The following is a 16,548-nucleotide window of genomic DNA, read 5'->3' as shown; positions in this document are numbered from 1 at the left end:
GTTCCATTCTTCTGCCCATGGATCGTGCTTAGTATATCTTGGCTGGAAGGGCCACAACACAGTTGCCGCACAATTGCGCCGATTGCGAACGGTCAGCTCGAAGTAACTCTTTGTTATCTCAATTCGATTTTCCTCCAGGAATTAAGAAGCATTTTCTTCGGAAAAGAAATTCTTACTTTGGTTTCCGTTAAAGGAAACTCGATGCTTAGTTGGTCGATCGCGTACTTTGGACGATGGACGTGCTTTTTAAGCAAGTTCGTTATTCTTCGTTATAGCGATAGAAGCTAATTTAAACATTCTATGTATAACGTAATTGAACGACAGTGACAAAGTAGGTTGGAATTTTGAATAAATCCTAATAGAGACGATAGATCGAATAGATTCTCTTCGCATCACGCTTTGTTCGTTCTCTTGAGATTCTGTCAAACGTACAAGTCGATATACAATTTTTAAATAACGGAACATCTATTTCGCGTAATCTCCACCACGTCCGTTTCCATCTGTTTTATTCTCGTTCGTGGTTACGAACACAAGTACTTGCTTATTAACCTAATTATCAACTCGATGCTACATGTACATATCGTGTATATAATATCACGAACCAAAGTATCGAACGAGAAAACAGTACCTACAAAAGCTCAGCCTTTGAACTTTGAACGTCTCTAATCACCGTTTAAGAGCATCGCTTTGCGCTATGTTGTTGTCAGGCTGACGTATCGGTGTACACGTCGGAGCTGGATCGAACGTATCGTCCCTATATCAGAGGAATAATTTATCAGAACAATACCGATATTATTGCCATCGATCAAAGAAGCTCGTTTCGATTGACATATCCCTTCCTGCCCGAGACGTTGGAACGCCGTGGCACGATCCTTGTCGAGCTTCCTTCTTCTTTTTTTCCGATATAAATTATGCTTTTGTTTCTTCATCGGGACGATCCGAGAAACGATCGATCGGTCTGGACAAAGATGCGACGCGACGCGACGCGACGCCGCGCCGTGCCGCGCCGTGCCGCGCCGTGCCGCGCCGTCGTCGACGAAAAGGAAGAGGTTGAAGTTGAAGGCGACTGTCAAGAATGACGGCACCCTCCCGAGAGAGAAGACGCGCGCATTTATTGTTCGCGATTCCATGGTCCATTTCACGTCTCTCCTCTTCCTTTTCCTTTCGTGGCCCTCCTCCCTTTCTCCATGCGTGTTTAAATCGTGTTTAAAATATCCTTTACACGACACATCCAGCTTTTTTACATACATATTTATATTAGAAAGGGACTGGAGCTCGATCGACGAAAATTACGCAAATTCCGAAAAATTACTATTCCGTATGAAGAAAAGGGGCTCGCGCAGGACACTTTCGCAAATACAGAGTAGAGCGAACTGCGTTTACCCAACACGGCCGCTGTTTTCCAACACGACTCGTGCTCTTCTTAGGGCTTAATTTTAATTAATTGCGCATTTCGAAAATACACAGTACGAAACGAACAATTCTGCGACCGAATGGAAAAAATGTCCAACCACGTTTAACGCTGTTTGCTAACGGAATCGTTCGTCGCACGGACGCCCAACTAACCCAACTTGTTTTTCCGATATCGATCGCTCCTCGAACCAACCAAGTTCCGCGCACTCGCATCACGTTATAAAGTGTTTCGATTCGTCAACTTTCAAGCGGATGTCTTGATTGGTTTAGGTGGTTGACCGAAGACCGCAACTATGGCTTGCATGAGAGGTGGTAAAAAGAGGCCTTAACTGCCAGTAATAATACTTATAGAATCGATCGAGACCACGGTTTAATCGTGTCGTTATCAGCCACGGTACCCCCGATCGAAAACCTAACCCCGATCGAATCTTCACAGCGAACCAGCACATTTTCTCGTAATTTTTTCCATTAGAAAAACGTGAAACGTGGAAACGTTGTACCGAGTCTACAAAAACCACTCTACCCTCATTGTCGTTGGCCGGTCTTCGTCTTTCATCTGCGATCCTGTCTCGTGAAGCGCAACAGGATCGAACGATGCTCACACGTTACGTAAACGTTAAACCATTCGCGGTGAAGCGACGCGGTTAGAGTTTCCTTTGCGCTCGCTTTCGAGTCGGGTCACCGTCGGTGACCCCTTCTCACCTGGCCGAGAGTCGTAGCTGTAAAGCAGAGGCCGCCGCAAATCCAGAACGAATCGAAAGTGCCTTCGAAGGTTCCTTCGATTTCGTTTCCCGACCGCATGCGTTTCAAGTGGCGAGCAAGCTCGTGCATGTTTGACAAAGCCTCGTAGACTCCAGTTGCATTTTAAATTATATATTCTAAAACGACGAAAGGCGATATTTTAAAATTTAGGTTAGCTACATTTCTCTAGAGTAGTTGGTTTTATACGATCAGAGGGCAGACACAACGTCGAAATATCGGTTTGCAGTTTCAAGAGGTTTTTGCTGGAGAAATAAGATACAACAGCAAGGAAAAAAACATAGCCGCGAAGTTTGGAATTCTTCAGAAATTCGGAGAATTGGGAAATGTTACAACGTTTTTTCTTTTGCTCGAATTATTTTCACATCGGTATGATAAACGTGGCAATCTCGTCGGTCGATCCTATCAGAGGATTATGTAACCAGACGAACTGTTAACGGAAGAGCGCGGCGCGGCCGTGGCGGCGAACTTCTCGCAAGGAAAAGGTTAACACCGCGTTTACTGGAAGGAGACGCCCTTAAGCTAGAATAGAACGAAGCCGAACACGTTGTTCCGTCTCGAACTGCCGCCGAGTTTCTACGTCCCTTGCGTTTCACAGCTAGCATATATCCCGCGTACACTCGTATCCCTTATAATCGTTACCGCGACACTCGCACGAGCGAGTCGCGTTGCAAGATGAACAGCCCCGATGATCCGCCAGATCTGCCAGAGCTCTGGTCGATGGGTGTCCTTCGTGGAAAGCGATACGTGGACGCGTCCGTAGTTGCCAGGATCGCGGCACGGCGCGGCAGTGGACGTATACCGTTAGGCCACATCCAACGCGCGACGGTCCCGCAAAAGGCCGCGGACGATCCCTGATCCTCGAAGACGATAGCCGGATGACGAGCGAAGCCCGGTAGAAAAGACCGTTTGACGAATAGACAAGTCGGTATAAACACGAACGCATATACCGGCACAGCCGTTTCGCTACCGGCCTCGGATGGAGATAAGCCTCCGTTGCCATCGACATCGACCCTGCCCGTTCTTCTTCTCCTTCCGCTTCTTTTTATTCTCCTTCCTTTACCATCCTGCTCCTCCCTTTCGTCTTTTTTCTCATACGTTAACCTTAACGTATACCCATTGCGATACGTCCGTATTTGAACGATACGCCCCTTACAACCTTACTTAGTCCTGCCATACGCTCTGTCATAAATATATCGAGTGCTTGTAAAAGACTACGAAACGTTATAATCTTCGACTAATAGGTAATAATAAACTATAATATTGTACAGCGACACGCAAGCTGGATCGAAGGATATTATTCGTTTATCCGCTTTTGTAAAATCGAAAGAATTCCAGCTATTAAAACTTCTACGAGGAATTTTGCAGGTCGCACTCTTTCGTTTCTGTCTCTTATCCCTACTTTCTACGATATAACGTTTACATAACGTAATAACAGTGCAAAATACTTGGTATCAACGATGTAGATTCCGTGTCAGCAGGAGCGATCGGATAAGCCGCTTACTTTTCACAATTTCATCTTCTACAAGAATTTTCTTAAGTTACTGATTTCATAGACATCGGCAATAATTATCATCTGTATGCGTTTACGTTGCTATAGGAAGAGTTGCCGACTCTCTCCGTATATTCGATAATTGAGGCTTCTCTTCGCTTATCTAAAATAATTCGTTTCGCACGAATTTTCCGCTGCTGCTCGTCTAGTTTCTTTTCTTTTATGTCTTCGGTTCCGGTATTCTTCTTCTCCGAAAGATTCCGACTATCTTTTCAGAAGCCCTGTATCGGCAGATTTTACCAGCAGAATTCGATCCGGAGAAGCAGGCGACGATTCGAACGTCGCGACTAAAGTCTCGACTAAGAACACTTATCGACACCGGCAAAACGTTCGTTGCCGCGTGGTGTTAGTTTCTTCGCTGTGGCGCGTACTTGCACGCGTGGTGCTCGGTTTTGCGTGCACGGTATTTATAACTCGATCCTCTTATCTGGCACGATTCGATGACACAGACAAGTTGCCACGGCAACTCGTTTGAAATCTCAATTTGATTTACTGCGCCGTTGAAAGTCGACGGGTTTCGTTCCTGTTAGCAACGTTCTGTCACTGCTCGGCTATCTTTCAATATGCGAATTGCTGCAGGATTCAGGGTGAAGGAAGGTTGGGCTCGGCAGATATCGATACAAGGTGAGTGGTGTGATATCGTGAATCGCGTTCGTACACTGTTTGTCCTTTGGTCGTGCGGAGTTTGGTGTACCGCAAATCTGAGACGTAAATTTATTCGAAAACCATTTATTTATCCGTTTGGTTGTTTTTGGTTTCTCACAGATTCGTCGACGATCACGATATCAGTTACTTCGTAGAAAACAGGAAATTGTTCGAGGAAAAACGTCGAATAATGCGAAAAGAGACAGATTGACGATTCAAAGAGAACATTTTCAGGATCGTATCTCTTTCACGGATGCAACGAGGCAAGTACGTTCTACGGTTCTACCAATTTCACCACCTTTTTCCAATGGAGGAAACGTAGATATATTTGCCGTTGTATAAATCTGATAAATTCTCCCGTCGTTCTGCTTAATTAAGCGTAACTATTGTCACGTTAACAATTCATATCGATGTCGGACGATACCAAGAGAACTTGCACGTTCTAAAATCGCGGCTAAACATCGTAACGAATAACTCGATCGTAGCTAACAGAAATTTCTTCCATCGATAAATCGATACGTCCATTTGACGGATCTACCTTTCCCGTTAACAAGCGTTCAAGTTACAACGCGAAAGTTCTCGTCGCTGACAAGATGCGTGTCATCGATAATTACAGGGCACACATTCCATGTTCGTATCGCTAGGAGAGCACGAGCGAACAAAAACGATTTTCGGACTAGAGAGGGATAAGAGGCTGGTGGTTCCCCTCCCCCCCCCCCTCCCTCCCTCGCTGCTGTTCGTTAAATTTCGCGAAAGGACCCGCGAAAAAACGATCCGAGTAGCGCTCGATCTGCCGGCGATCGATCGGCGACTCGAACAGGCGGGCAAGCGATGTCGTTATCGCGCGCCGAGGAAATTAATTTGAGCGACGAAACAAGCCGCCGGTTTATCGGTGGGAGTTAATTGCTAGCCCGAAGTCCGAGCCCCGGTGCGACGTGGCGGCCTCTCGAATCCCCATCGTTGCTCCCTCGTTCGTATCGTTTTTCATCGAAGGCGCGCGCAAAAGCCGCGTTTGTACGTCGCCGGTAGGCTTAATTAAAAAGCAAACGCTCGCGATGATTATAGCGCGAACGGGATCCAACTGTATTTCCGGCTCTTTAGTGGAATTTTTTCCAAAGACCACGCACACGAATCGATCGATTCGATCGAGATAAATCACCAAACGTACATGCGCCTATCGGAACAACGATAATACCGGCGCAAAAAAGGTAATTTTATTTAATCGCTCGTGGAAGTAAATAACGAAAAAAAAAAAAAAAAAATAAAATAAAATGATCGTTAATATCTAATTCGATTATTTCGATTTAACGAAGAGATCGTCGGGTACGTGTTTCGTAGACCCGGGTTATACCACTGTCGCCAAAATTTTCGAACGTATGCGCGCGTATTATGTCGAAGGTCTTTCGATTTCCGTGCAGTCTCCGACTTGTCCTCGTTTCAAGGGTGAACCGGCAGATTGATTTCCTCCTTGGAATCGCCGCCAACACAACCGATCAATTTCACCGTTCGTTTCACTCCTGTTGTCGACGAATCGTTCGTACATTTCTCCGGTGCGTTCGATCTTATTTCTTGGGAGAGAAGAATGGTGTAGTGACGAGAGCAAAACGCAGAACAAGTAAGAATCGTGTAACGTCGTAATCTTCTTCCCCGAACGATGCTCTTTACTCGGATCTCTACTTCGTTTTCGAACCAACTTCGCCACCCAGAACGTGTTTCATTGCGCGTATCGTTATCGCGAAACGTTAAAGAGAGAAGTGAAATCTTGGGTAGAAATCAAGTCGTATCTACTAGTCTCGTAGGATGATTAACAAAGGAAGAAAAGGAATAAAGGAATAAAGGAATAAAGGAATAAAGAATAAGATTGCTTTTCTCGTTACTTCCCTTGCTTCGATTTACTTGGCCATATTCCTCGGATACCGGCAATCTGTTTCTCCGGATACAGTATATAACTGTATACAGTATGCGACGCATGCACGTACACAAGCGGTGCCGCTTTGTCCACGTCAACCGAGATCAGCATGGTTCGATCGTGTAGATCTCGATGGACGCTGATCGTATAAGTATACACGCACGTGCACCGTGGCTCGCTTAGAGGAATCGCATAATGCCGACTATGGATCCTTTCGAGTCGTCGCGTCCACGTCGCGTCCACGTCGCGTCGTCCCTCGCGGTGAATCCATGAATCTTTGAAAACCTGCCGTTCGTAGATCCATGAACGGCCCCGCATACATGTTTGTTTATTGGGTAGGGTTGATCGACGAGAATCGACGAAAAGAAGGGATGCACGAGACGGGAATATGTCATATATCGAAAGACGGAATATTTTCGACCGAAGCATTTGCCGATGATTCGTTTCTTCTTGAGAGAGGGAGAGAGAGAGAGAGAGAGAGAGAGAGAGAGAGAAATGCCACCTGCCGCAAAAAAAGAGAAAAGGAAAAAGAAAGAAAAGGGCAGGAGAGGGAAACGGACAATTTGGTGGGTTGCGTGGATATGTCGGGCGTATTTAAAATGCAAATGCAGACCACGTCGCGGTGGTTCTTCCCGGTTTCTTCCCGAGGCAACCGATCGTGGATGTGGCCCACGTAGAACACGGCTTCTTCGTTTCGACTCGTCCTCGAGTTCTCTCATTCAGGCTTCCCTTTTAACGGATCGCCAAGCAGAAAAGGACGATTTAGTTCTTCTCGTCGCGTCTCTCGGGGCATCTTATTAAGAACGCGCATAGCGATTGCAGCGCGAGCGGGAATGCCGAGTCGAGTCGTTGCCTTTAAACGCGTTTCTCCTTTTCGCGAAGCAGAAGAGGCATGGTTGGGAATGGGCGAGCGAGTAAAAAAAGCCGCCGCCCGCGACGCGATGCGACGCGACACGATGCAACCGAATCGAAATCGACCACCGCGCTCCGTCCACCGTTTTGCCAGCCGTTTCTTAAATATCCGATTTCGACCGCGTCTTAATAACGCGTCAAGTCCGCCCCTGCTTCTCTAACGAATTTCTTCGCTCGAAATAGGTAAAAAATTGCCGCTGTCCTTGCAAGCTGTGCTTGGGTATCTTCGGATAAGATTCTCGGCTGTCGCCGACCGAGCAATTCCCTTTACATGTACGTATTTCGTTTTAACGAGCTTCGTTCGACGAGGTGCGTGCAAAGAAGGAGACGTTATAGGAGACGCGTTTTCAGCAGCTTGAGCCGTTGCGCGCGTAGAGTTGACACGCTGCACGAAACGATCGTTTCGATTTTGCACAAGCACGTATTGAAATTAAAAGGATTCGCGACTTTCTTAGCCCGCTGCAAGCTACGAGGCTCGACCGGCGAGGATCGTTACCGAGTCCCCTCGATTTGGTAAGGCGTGCATGCAATTCTTCGACGTGCACTCGCATGCAAGAAACGTTGGTTCGCCGTTTCATCGTGAAAAAGGACTACGTGATGGCAGCGTGACGAACAACGGCCAGACGATGTTCGTTTCGCGATCGTTCCACGACTTCCGCTTCGCCAAGCTTTCTACAAATTCGACAAAAAGCTGATCGATAAGTCGCTTTGCGTAAGGTGTGATCGTCTCGTTGTAGCTGGATCGTTCGTTTCTTGCGTATTTCTCATCTTACTTTGTAGCGTGGCAAATCGATGGATAAGAAACGATTGGACTTTATTTCACGCAAGCTACAGCCAGGAGCATCGATGGAAAAAACGTCGATTCTCCGATGAATATTTTTGGTGATATCGTCGCTTCGTTTCGTCAAATCGCTTCTATGCACACGATGGTGTTGGCAAAGTTGTTGCTGCGTTAAATTGGAATGTACAAGAAAAATAAATTTCTGAAAAACGAGTAAGTAAGGCTGGGAAAAGAGCGGAATCGTAGATTTCTATCCATTTACGCGAATGCGACAAATCGGAAAGTCTTTGTAGAATTAATCAAAAGTGAAAATAGACGCGAAGGTCGATCTCTCACGCACTCGTTATACACGTATGTGCTTTTTACTTATACATATATACCTACTTACTTTCGATACTTGGCTGTAAACACAAGACTGTCTAATAATCACAAAGATACCGGTAATCGTCGAAACGGTCCGAATTACATATTTATTTTCGAAATATTCCAACTTTTACATTTGCACCTACCAAGAAACAAACGTTCTTCCTCGACAATCCCGATATTTTCACCAACCTGAAATCGTAATTACTCGATTAACTAGCGTATAAATCGATTTCGACTACCCATCGTCGCCCAAAAGTATAATATTCGGTACGCATCGTTCGCGCTATCCCCTAGGAACTACCGGACGCCGGCTCCATGGCGTAATTAAAACGTCAGCTAATCGGTCGCGTGTGTGTTTCGTCGAGAAACTGCTTACCTACCGACCCGCCGCGCAACGTAGAAAAGGTCATGGACACTGTGGGTGCACGCGTAAATTCCCATTCCTCTCGTTCCATCGGCTTTCAAACGGTTGCGTTACGAGGCGTTTCTTAATTTCACGCAACTTTATTTATAGTTGTCCAATTTCTCGCTTGCTTATACTATGTACGTATTCTCTTATAATCCCGTTGTTCGCGTACCTCCGTCCGCTGCACTTTGTCCGTTTCCTCGAGTTTAGCAAATTGCAGGATATGTTTTTCTGTACGCGACTATGATCATTCGGAGAAGCGATTTCTCATCAAATCCAATTTCCAACATCTTTTGTCCGTTCGTTCGTTCGTTCGTTCGTTCGTTCGTTCGTTCGATTAAGATTATCGCGATTATTTTTTCCGAGAGCCACGTATCGTAGGTTTAAATAGATCTCTTGCGGATTAGCGATAAATACAGTATAGAATAATAATCTTCGACTGCGACACAATGAAATGCAATCGACGCGTAATATCGATTGGAATATTAGTAAAGAACGGGATGTATTTCATCGTCGTAAACGCTCGTTGCGTTTTATCGTATATTAACGAGCGATTGTTTTTCTTGTGTTTCAGGTAAGTCCGATCTCTCTGTTCGTTCAAGTTTCCTCGTGGGTCTTTGTCTAGCGAGAATCACCGGAGCGTGACATTTTGCACAGCAGGTCGATCTGTAAGTCGGTGATCGGTTTTCGTATAATTTCGAATTTGTTAGATCGCGCGCGACCAATCGAACGTCTTACGCGCTAATAATTTCCTCCTTAAACCGACCGTTCTAATCTGACAGATAATTTCGCATCGTTGCTCGCTTCGCGACACGGTAGGAACGTAACACGGCAATAAACGGCCGCGTAACAGGCATAATACTCCTCTTACGATTCATTATCGCGATTGTGCGAATACATATCAACCGAGTTTCCCATCCATCCGCAGTAGCGCGAGGCAAAAAGGACACCCGAGCCCTGTCGATAATTTTATTTGGCCGATCTCGTGCGTTTTCGGTCAGTCGTTTCGACCACCAAAAGCGGAAGCACCTGCGCAAGTCGATTTACAATAGCTCGCCGACACCGCTAAATCACTCCTTTATTTCCTGGAAATATAAATCAGCCAGGATTCACGCCGCGAGATGCTACGAGTATCGGGCCACGATCGGATCCCCGGAGAGTACAGCAACAACGATATTCGATTTCCTTTGCCTATCGTTCTCGGTTCTCGCCTCCACTTCTCCCGTCTCCTTTTCTCTTCCCTTTTCTTCCCTTGTCTTCTCTTCACTTCTCTTCTCTTCTCTTCTCTTCTCTTCTCTTCTCTTCTCTTCTCTTCTCTTCTCTTCTCTTCTCTTCTCTTCTCTTCTCTTCTCTTCTCTCTTCTTCACTTCGCTTCACTTCACTTCCCTTCCCTTTCCTTTCCTTTCCTTCCCTTCCCTTCCCTTCCCTTCCCTCCCCTTCCCTTCCCTTCACATCACATCGCTTCTCTTCTCTCGCATGCACGCGCGGCCTTCGTTTCCTTCGACGCTTCTTTGGCCCATCTTTTTGCGACCCCGCTCGTCCTTCGAAGGCGGAGACGATCTGTGGCGAAACAGTTTTCTCAATGACTGACCCCCTCGATTCGATCCGATACCCCTTTTTTCCCCTTTTCATCATCTTTTTGTCGAATTACTCTGGTACAGCGGTTTTATCGAGTTTAACAGCAAACGATTCACTTTGCCGTTACGATTATTTTCACCAGCGAACGATTTTTGGTTTACCCTTTGTCTCCGGGAGAGGTTTTCTACGTAGACGCGTGTCGGTTTCTGGTATTTTGGAACGAATTTGTATTCCGGAGATGCGATTCACGAGGTTGCCTTTCAGGAATATTGATCGATATGAGAGAGAATGGTAGGTTTTGCTTGCACGTTAGGACGTGTAGCGATTTGATTCTGTCGCGCAAAAGAAAGTATAGACAGTTTCGAATACCGTGAATTCGCGACCTTACGCAACGACGCTTATTTCGCTTCGAGAGGGTATGTTGTTACGTTTGGCGTGATCTTGGAGGACACCTGCTGACCGTATCCTGATTCTAATCCTTGCGTAATACGAACGCCATGCCCGGTTCACGATGGTTTATGGACGCTATAAAATCGCCTTTAAACCGACCACTTTAATGGTTCACGACTTTTGCCTATGCAGATTTCGTGGCTGATAATCCTGTGCCCCGGTGTTCCGACCTCTCGATCCAGGCTATCCTTTTAGTAGACAGCCTTTGCTCAAGAGCGCAGTCTTTCCACCGCGAATTGTCCTCTTCCCCCTCCGCAAACATTTTTCCGATGTCAAGATAAAATTAATATACCAACGATTAATTCCGCGGAACGGTTAGGATATTGATTTTCCCAGTATGTAACGATAGATTTACGCTCATACAGCAAATAAAATTAGTTTTCTCGATATTTGTAAATATATGCGTGAAATAAACGAACAGTTTTGTTCGATGGAAACGCGTTTGATCGTTGTACCGAAGAGCGAAATTATATCAGGTACATCGGCGAGCGTTGAGCAAAACACGGCAGAATCTAAAAACGCTGTTTCAATTTCGAGCGCTGTTCGAAACGCCGTTTCGTTTCACTCCGAATATTCGAAATAGCTAACCAAATTGTATGTTTTTTCAGTGTACATTTATATAATTGCATCGTTATGTTGTTTTGCTAAAATATAGACCGAGTATGTTCGACGTTCCTTCGTTACGCAGTTTGCCGTTGAAGCAAAAAGATAAAGAAATTTCGCTAACTCGAGATGATTCGTATTACGTGCATTTATAGCTTAACCTTCGGATGGTATCTATATTCTATAATATATACGTATGTATGATTTTATATAACCTCTCGTATAGGTCGGTTTCTTGCACCGAGCGTAGCGTCGTGTCTCGTGCAATTTCGTCGCTGTTTAACGAGCACCTTCGTCGAAACCTTTTCAGACCAGAGAACTGGATGCAAAGAAGATCAGGTACACATTCCTCTGCTATCTTTTCTCGGTAGCCCGATATAGATAGAAGTTCATGGAAACGAATGTCAAGATGCCGCCTATTATTCCTTTCGTGCGACCGGTATGTCATTGTCCAACCATTTCCAGACGCGCCTTGTCTGCGAATACTCTATCTGCCGTGAGACAGAAGAAGATAACGATATCTGCTTGGTAAAAGTTAACCGTTGTGCGTTTGATATCGTTCGACTTGTAAAAAAGAAACGTTTTTCTTCAGACTATTATCTAGTCATAACTGTATCAGCCTGTGAAACGATTGTTTCGATCTATTCACCTTCTTCGTGCATACATGTCACCTACATAGTACGTATACGTATTTTACTTTATATTTATCGTATTTGTTATACCTTAGTTTAGCCTCCAACTATCTTAATTCCTCGAAATTAATTGATTAACGCGAAGATTCCGAAACGTAGCTATATCTATGCCTGGATATTTATAAAACTCACAAATTTCAGTTGTATTTCCCGTCGTGTGCTTTTTAAACTTTGTGAGAAACGACGATGAAAGAGAGAAAAATAAACCGCGAAAAAGTCACACGACTCGTTCGACGTCGTTAATCTCCGAGAAAATTTTAATTTCCTCGAACGAAGAGAATTCCGCTAGCAAACGTTCATTTTTCTGGATATATTCGTAAATCGTGCGTATTATATTTATGTACATAGGGTGAGATTTAGTTAGAAAAGAGCCGGCGTCGGTTCATCCTTTACGCGATCTCGCTTCCTCCGTCGAGAATGATCGACAACCAGAGATAAAATCGTGAAATCGCGTTTCGACGCGCCAACTTTTTACCAATTATGGTTTCGACGTGGTTTCGCCACGACACATAGCAAACACCATGCTACTGTTTGCTGTTCATATGGCAAAAAGATTCAGCGCGTTTTTTCCTCTCGTTTCGTTGCTTGTTTACACTAAAGTCAGCTGGTTTAATCGTCCAGTTGAATATTTTCCATGTCGGTTTACAATCACGAAAGAAATGCCGAACCTCTATATTCTACGAGTATATAAATGTACATAGTGCGTATATGTACGTATTTCTATTTATTAGCTACGCAGGTTGTTTCGATTTTTCCACTATTGCCGATTCTTAAAATATGCCGCCACCAATCACGATTAACATATGTACATATTTCGATGGAAATAGAAAGCAAAGTAAACGAAACAGAATATCGTTTCAACGTTATCGAGTAGTCGATTACTTACAATTAGAGATCGTTTATTCGGAAAAAGCGCTCGATCATATGCGCCGTGCGTTCAAATACGCAGTACGATGTAAAAAAGACCTGGCGGCTTAAAATAACTCACGGTATTTACTCCAGCTGCATTCCTCCGAATCGCGATGCAAAGAATTTCCATCGGTTCCTGAACGGCCAGGTTCCGTCGTTTGCCGTGCAATTCAAGGCGGAACCCGATCTTCGGACGATCTTAATTTGCCTCCGTGTGGATCAAAGATCGTGCAGTCGCTAACTGTATCGGGCCATGTGCTCGTTAGAATGGAAATTTATCTCGACGCCGTTTCTACCGTGAATCGAAACGCAACCGCGAACGATCTTGATCGTATTTCGATTCTATCTATACGAAATGGCATTTTTTTAATATTTTCGACTAACGAGCGCGATATCGTCCATCGATTGTCAAAAGCCGAATCGAGCAAGAATCTTCGGTTGATCTTCTCCCCTTGCTGCTCTCTCGACTCTCAAAGTCACTCGCTATTCAAAGCATACGCGGTTACAGAGCCGTTATTCTCGACGTCGGTTCGGTACATATTTAGGACAACGAGTAGGTAAGGTGGAGGGATGGGTGACAGGTTGCGACGATTCATCGAGAGCTTGCGTCTGGATGATTGCAACGATGGTGGTCAGGGTTGCCGGAAACTCGGTTCTCGGGATACGTATTAAGCGAATACCGTTTGCGTTCTACCTACACGTAGAAACGTACATACGAATGGGACACGGACGCAGCCGATTCGGACAGACCGCTGTTAGACGTTCGTTACCTAGACGCGCAGAGTGCCGCAGTCGCATCCGTAATGATAACAGCACATTTTTTTAATATCTCGAAAACTAGGGGTGTTCGAGGGTGTCCGGCAGAGATGTTGAGAGTAGTAATTATATGTGTTTACCTACGCGAGATGAAAACTACATAACCCGATATTAAAATTCAAACAAGCATGTACCAGTTTCGCCGATAAGCCGTCGATATAAATCGAAGAATATCGATGGAAACGCGTTCTTGTAAACTTGATTGTCGGAGTCGCGGATAAATCGATCAACCGAACGATCATATTCATCGAACGGTACCCGAGCGCGTCGTGACGCGTCGTTCGACTTTCGATGGCTCGAGGAATATCAAATTAGTCCAATTACCGTTTAAACCTGGCCGGCTCGCGGAATACTCGTAAGTTACGTAATTTCCGAGAATTTCAGCTTTCTAAAACGCGCCCTCAACGGCGCTATTATTCTCACATGGAAATTTCTCGATACTTGTGCTAAATCGATTTGTCCGCTAAATCGCGACGAGCCTATTCCATCGCATTGCATATTCGATTGGCTGAAACGAGCTATATAGCTGCTATATAGCGAATCTATCGTTAAGCGATATCTTCAAGGAATCTCCCAATCTCTTTATATGCTTTATTTAATGAGAATCGTTAATTATCGTGAAATTTTCTGTGAGAGAAATTTACTATTACGATTTTCGCTGACGATAACATTGCCAGAAAAGAAAACGAAATATCTCTGGATAAAGAAGTATACGCGATTAATTTCTCTAGTCGAATTTCATGAATCCGAGGGAAAATATAAGGTGGAAGAACGGCGGAGGTGTATCGGTCGATTTACAATTTTAGAGTTAGACGGATGAAAGAGAAGAAGAGGAGACCAAAGGGGGAAAAGAGAGCGTGCTTCTCAGCTCGTGATGTCCCGGGGCTACCGCAAACTCACTGGAATATAACAACGATGGCTAAACAACGCCCATACCGGTCACCGAAGGAATTATTCCCTCGTGACCCCGAGAAAACTAGCCAGTTAAAGTTAACAGGGAATCGGTCGAACGTATCGACTATGCTCGAAATCGGTACCACGCTTGCGGGGAAACGTGGATTTTCGTGATGAACGCGATCCCACGATGTTTCTCGCGGCCCGTAGACGTGCAACTCGAGATTGCTGCCCGAGGCGCCGTAGATCGTAGATCCGGGGGTTGAACGAGCTTAGCAAACTAGCCTGTGACGCGTTATGGCTTTCGGAATTAACAGCCAATGATTTTTAATGCAGATCCCTTTTCAAAGGAGATCCTTTCGAAACCGAATGCTTTCGACGAAGCGATAGAGCGAATAATTTTCTCTTTACCGACTGTTTCTTAGCGTTTAAGTCTTAAGCGGTTGAAATTACGCGAAATTATTTATATTCTTCGGTCGTAGGTAACTATAAGAAATTGATTTCCTTCGCAGTTGGTCATTTCAATATTTACCAAGCGTAATTGAAATAAATTACACAGCGTCGTATTTTGAAATCCACGCGTTGGTTAAAAATGGACCGTGCTGCTGATTCTTAGAGGAAACGGTTTCCGTCGTAGCGAGAGCTTTTTCAGAGATATTTTGATCGATCTCGAAACTCCGTAATTAGTAACTTTAGCGTTTCGCCAATACAATTTAATAGCTTTACGATCAGCTATGCAATTTTCTTTTAAATAACGCACGCGATTTGTATTTTTACTACGTATAAAGAATTTTTCATTCCTCTTAAGCTTCTAGTTTTTAAAGTTTGCGTAATTTGAATCTTTTGCCATACACTTTGTCACAAATACTACAAAGAAAGACATAATTTAATAGCAAAGTTTCCATCTGTTCGATATTAACTTGGTCTTTTCCTCGGAAATAAATGAAACCAACGGTTCAAAAACGTTCGATGCGTCGTGTTCGACGTCGTAAACGATACTTTATAAACGATCCGTTGCATCGATATACTGGGAACGTTATCGCCCTTACTTTACTCATTGCCGGATCGAACGAAAGAAAGGAAAGGAGGACAGACGAATATGCAAGTATTCGGCTTTTTTTTTAAATTTTAAATTAAATTAAAAATTACCGAATCTCGGTCAGGTGGAAACAGCTGCTGCGGCATGCGGCGGCTCGTTAAAATTATCGAATGTTTGTCGCGAAGGGTCCTCCGACCTCTTTGCCCGACCAAGAAGGAATTCGAAGAAGGAATTCGAAGAAGGGCCGTGTCCTATCACGATCGTTCCTCCTTTAATTTCCGGCTTCTTTGATTCAGCAGCGTATCTTGTTAAAAGGGACAGCGAAAGGATCAACAGCATCCGGAGGGAGGCTTTGGTAGAAACGTTTTCGTCTATATCAGTGTGATCTATCTTTTAGAAAGAGTCGTTGAATATATCGCGCTAAATCAATCGATTTTATTATTATTAAACGCAACCGTAAATTTAATATACAGTATAAGACGAAGATAAAGTTCAACGAATGTTACAAAGCTGCGAAATGAAACGACGAATCTTCAAATTTGCTACCAATTTACCAAATATAGGAACTTTTAACCTACGATGAATCCACGTATGTACAACGTGATTAACCGATTGATACGTTTAATAAATATAGTAAATACGATACCATACGATCTTCTTCTATGACATTGTTCAAGCTGTTTTCTAAATGTAACTTTTATCCAAAATACATTTGCTTTTAAAGCAAAAGAAAGGGGGGGGGGGGGGACAGGAAGATAATATAACATAGTAGTTTATACGACTAGGATACAGTTGCTGGTTCCTTTAAACGATGATGTTTTTCT

At 44.3% G+C, this 16,548-nt stretch overlaps 1 protein-coding gene across 2 annotated transcripts in view; it reads left to right on the top strand.

Annotated features, from left to right (window-relative positions):
- Nucleotides 1-16,548, top strand: part of LOC126864577 (neurogenic locus Notch protein) — a 185,745-nt gene that overhangs the window by 136,413 nt on the left and 32,784 nt on the right. The window lies entirely within an intron of this gene.

Source organism: Bombus huntii, chromosome 4 (assembly GCF_024542735.1).
Source record: "Bombus huntii isolate Logan2020A chromosome 4, iyBomHunt1.1, whole genome shotgun sequence".
Taxonomy (NCBI): domain Eukaryota; kingdom Metazoa; phylum Arthropoda; class Insecta; order Hymenoptera; family Apidae; genus Bombus; species Bombus huntii.
The sequence above is the reverse complement of the archived record's forward strand: the minus strand, read 5'-3'. Positions and strand labels throughout refer to the sequence as shown.